Source organism: Tupaia chinensis, unplaced genomic scaffold, assembly GCF_000334495.1.
Source record: "Tupaia chinensis unplaced genomic scaffold, TupChi_1.0 Scaffold000159_1, whole genome shotgun sequence".
In the NCBI taxonomy this organism is placed as follows: domain Eukaryota; kingdom Metazoa; phylum Chordata; class Mammalia; order Scandentia; family Tupaiidae; genus Tupaia; species Tupaia belangeri.
This window is the reverse complement of record NW_006159630.1, coordinates 3187943-3192726: the sequence shown is the minus strand read 5'-3', so window position 1 is coordinate 3192726 and position 4784 is coordinate 3187943. Positions and strand designations below refer to the sequence as shown.

The window sequence follows — 4784 nt, the reverse complement described above, 5'->3', positions numbered from 1 at the left end:
CACCAGGCCTCGGTCCTCGGGGGGGGGGGAACGGGCCAGACGCCTTCTCCGCAGCTCCACCGCAGAGCCGGTTCCTGGGCCTGTCCCAGGTGCCTGGCAGGGGAAGGACATGGGGGGCTGGTTAAGGAAACCTCTCACTCGCAATTCCAACTTGGTCCTCTCGGCCATAACCGTGAGGTTTTCCAGACTTCGGCAATGGGATCAGACAATCCTACAGACCCGGATGGAGCTGAGGGCCAGTGCTAGCCCCTGCCCAACAAGGAGCCCAGAGAGCCTGGCCCAGCCCGAGCAGAGACGCTCCACAGCGCCGTTGGGAGCTGGACGGTGCCCGTTCCGCACAGCCTTCACGTCCCGCTGCCCGGGCCCAGCAGCTCCTCAGCTACACGGCCATGCTCATTCTGGGCCTGGGGCCACCACTGCTGGCCCTGCAAGTGCCTTCCCCCACCACATCTGTCGTCTGTGTTTGTCCTATGTCCGGCCCGACAAAGCTCCCTGCTCCACCCTCAAAGAAACCTACTCGTCCCATGGAACAAGACATCCCATGGGAATTTCCAGAATAGACCACATCCACGTTCCCCCGCCAGAGCCATCTCCCACGCTGGGTATCGGGTGCAGGGGAAGGCCCAGGCGCTCTGAATCCCAGAGATCCATGGGGGAGGCCAGAAACGGTTTAGGCAACAAGAAGGCACCAGCTTCTGGCTCTTCTGCGAAGGTTGAGAAGGTGGCCGGGAGGGACGCGGGAGACCTCGGCAGCCACTCTGCGATCTGCCGCTGGGCTCAGGCCGGGCTCTGTCCTCAGCTGCTTTTCCAGTGGCCATGTCACTGAGCCTCTCAGCGCCTCGGTCTCCCCAGCTGGGAAGCGTCCACGCGCCCAAGAGGATTAGCCTCCAGCAGGTTCCAGAACAGACTCGAACCTCTACGGAGAGAAAACTGGGCGGGGCCCACAGGCAGGAAGGAAGGCCGGCTACAGGCACAGGCAGGAGGACCAGCACTACCCACGTTCTTCAGTGACTCCCAGGAGCAGGAGAGGCCTCAGAGCCTCCAAGTGGGACGATTTGGGATGAGTGTCCTGGGACCCCAACCATTCACCAGCTGGAAGTCTCCATTGAAAGACCAGGCCTTGGTCACGATGGCGTCTGGAAGTGTAGGTGCACAGGCTGCTCTGTGACCTCCTCACCACCGGCCACGGGGTACCCACCAACACGCCATGTTTCAATCCCATGTGCAAGCATGCCTCAGTGGGGTTTCCTGGAATCACACCGACTTACGGGTGACATGCCAGCAGCCCAGGGAACAGAGAAGCAGCGCCGGGAGCACACGGAAGGTGTGGGAAGCGGTGTTAGGTCTGCTCTGGTAATTAATCCTTATTAAACATTCCTGTGATTAGCGGTCTCACTACCTCGGAGCAGAGAGAGAAAGGTTTTTTCTAAGAACAGAGCTTCCTAACGAGTCTCAACACAGACCCTAGGACCCCACTGCCTTCTGTGGAGCCCTGGGCTCCACAAGCCGGGGAGTACACCCTAGCAAACTCCAAGATGCAAACCTCCCAGCACAGTGCCGTGAGTGGAGACACCCCCGGGGGGGGGCAGCCGGAGAGCGCCACGTGTATGTGCCATGGAAACTGCAGCAAGTCCCCTTGACGAGGTTTACCACGACAGGAGGGCCCACAGAGCTCCCCAGTGCCCGGCCCTCCCTCCCTCACTAATGCCCCCAGGGCACCACATTCAGGGCACTTGCGTGCCTCTGCCCCCGGGTGACCCAGCCACCGGCTCTGCCATGAATGGAGTGACAAGACTATAGGACACTGCAGTTTAATGATAAAAAAGTAGTTACTATCACAAAGTCCCATTTTGTGAGCCTAGGGTTTTTTTTTCTTTTATTCTCTAAAACTTGCCTCCCCCAGGGGCATCGTGGGGAGTCTGGCTGAAGTTCCGGGTTTGCAGGTGGGATTGTCCTCGCCCTAAACGGTGACCAGTGTCAGCCCCGCCCCTAGGGGCACCACAGAAGGCTGCCCTGTGGGGGTCCAGGCGGGCTCCTGGGGGTGGAGAGCGCTGCCTAGAACTAGCTCCCGTGAGGTCCTAACAAGTACCACAGTGGACCTTCTCCTGGCATGGGGTAATTCAGAGCCAGCCCGTGCGTGGTTGGAATTCCGAAAAACGCCACCACCATGCCAGGAGGGGGAGGGGAAAGGAGAGAGGAACCGTGACACCGAGTGTCTCTGAGGGGACATGGCCGCAACCCCAGCCTGCTGCCCACAGCAGTGGGCAGGACTCACACTTGAACAGAGTCACATTCCACTGGTTGAAGTCTTATTTTGTCACTTCCAGGTTGAGACTAGAGTCTAGAAAGCGTGCCTGTTCAAATGCTGCATCTTAATGCGCCTCCAACTCCTCTCTCGTCTTGCTTGATTTCACGTCCTTTGCGCCTGCTCCTGTTCTCAGATGCGCGGCTCAGACGGAACACCCCGCCTCCGTGTGGCTCCCACACTTGCTCACGGAGGGCCGCAGCCCCCGGCACGGGAGGTCACAGGACAGGCCAGACCTGGCTTTGGAGGCCGGGGGGTGCGGCCCCTGGTTCCTCGTGCCCCTGCCTTCAGGGATGCAGTAAACCGTCTCACTCTAAAGGTCCCGAACTAGTCACCGTCACCTGTTCTGCAATGGCCCTGGACCATCAGAGCTGTGTATGCCCATAAAACCATGTAGCCACAGAGAGCCGGCAAATGGCTATTCTAGACTTTTCCCTGCCCGGCGAGGCACACGGCCACCCACCACTGCAGAACAGCAGTGGACAGGGGAAGGAAACTGGATGTTTCAAAGCCTGGTGTAAGGGGACGTGCTGGCCTCTCTAGGCAGTTGTGCCCACGACTGTCACCCGCTCAGGATGGGCATGGTACCTGTGAGTCTTCACCTTCCCACTGTCTGTACAGAACGCTTCGAGTCTGCAGACAAGGATGCCTCTCCCCAGCTCTGGGGAGCTCGGGGTCTCCCCCCGGCCTGACTCCACCAAAGGGCACTGATGCCTAGCTGCTAGTTCCCAGACCCAACTTCACACCGACTCAGTCCTCGCATTCCGATGAAGACGCTGAGGTTCAGAGCGGGGAAGTCACTTGCCCGTACACACATCGGGTAAGCATGGTCTGTGTGACCTGGGACTCCTATTCTAAACCCGACACGGCCTGCAGAGCCCGGGGCCTTGCTTCCTGCTGCCTGGGCATCCCTGCTGTGTCCCTCAAGTGGTCTGCCCCAGTGACCTCACCAGGGAATGTGCTAGAAACACATACTGCCCGGCCCCACCCCAGAGGTCTAGTGATTCCTATTCTTACGGACAGTCTCCAGGGCTGGACAGCTCCAAGGTCCACCCTAGCTGTTCGTGACTCAGTAATGGTTGGGAATTTGGGGAGCTGGCCATGGCCGGAGCCTGGACAACCTCCTCCTGGGGGTCTGATCCCCTGTCCGCCCAGAGCAGCTTTTCAGCCATGTCTGGGAGCCCCGGATCTCATAAGTGGTCATAGGAAGAAGAGAAGGGCCTGAGGCTCTGGGCTCTAGGCCACTCCAGCCCCTTCTGACCATCGCCCAGCCCTCTGTCCCTTCCTCTGTAGCTGCTGCTCTGTGTGGCAACTCCCCCAGCAGGGTCACTTGTCAGCACGGGGCTGACCCGAGAGCCCAGCGGCCAGAAGCTGCCTGCCCTAGTCCAGCCCTGGGGCCCCATCTTTGCTGCAGTCACAGTTTCTCAGGAAACCTTCTGTGGCCCAAGGAGCACAAGCAGGCACGAATTCCCCACCCCAAGGCCTGGCACCACCTGAAGCCCCTAACAGTCTCCAAGAACCCCCAGGGCCCTGCCTCCTTCATTCTCCCTTCAGTGTCTTCTCGGAGGTGGGGTGAAGGGGCATCCCCACCTAGACCCCTTGGCCTCACCCGACCCTAGCTGTTGGCCTTAGGGTGGGCACCCTGAACCCTCCGCCAGCCCACCCAGGGTACAGACTGGGTCCTATGGGAGCTCTTGGGCTGGGGCCAGGCAGGCCCTAGACAGGGCCTGAATCTCAGTCCCACCAGGCCTCCCTCCGCAGCTGCCCCAGCCTCGGCAGGCCCAAGCAGAGGACCAGGGTGTGAACAGAAAAGGGTTGAAAGGCCGTGGTCTGGGAGGCAGAGCAGGCCTGTGGTGTGGGCAGTCAGGTGGGTGAGGCCAGGGTACTGCAGCCCCAGGCCACCCTGTAGCTCTTGGGCCAAACCGGTCCTGGAAGCGCAGCTGGGGAAGCCTAGGGGCCTAGGGAAAGCAAGGGAGTCCCCGCCTGTCCCCAGTGCAGGCCAGCGACCGCACTGATTCCGCATTGGGTGGGATCACAGGACCCCCGCCCGTTGCGCCCCGGGCTGCAGGCAGATGGCTGCTGATGCTCTGCGCGCACCTCCCCACGGGCCATGCTGGGGATCTGGGGGCTCAGAGTCGCTTGGTTTCCTGCCCCCTCGTCAGCTCGAGCTTCCTGCGCAGCCCCGCAGCTTGCAAAAGTCTGGCCCCAGCCTCCTCCCGGCCAGAGCTCGCGGAGCCTCCCTCTCCAACCCCCCCAGGCGGGTGGCCTGCCTCCCCCGAGGCCCTGCGCGCAATCCGCGCTGCAGCAGAGCTCTGCGCCCCCGCCGCCGCCTCCGCGCGGCCCCCCGGCTTTCCCGACGCTGCTTGGGAGGGGACCTGGCTACCGGTCCCCGCGTTCCCCGCGGACCGGTGCAAAGTTCCCCAAAGTGACCCAGGCTCGCAGAACCCCCGCCCCCTCCCCTCGGGCTTCCCCCGAGACT

General features: G+C 61.7%; 1 protein-coding gene across 4 annotated transcripts in view; it reads right to left on the bottom strand.

The window, feature by feature from the left end:
- The window catches only part of RBFOX3 (RNA binding fox-1 homolog 3), a 353380-nt gene that overhangs the window by 79595 nt on the left and 269001 nt on the right, over positions 1 to 4784 (bottom strand). The window lies entirely within an intron of this gene.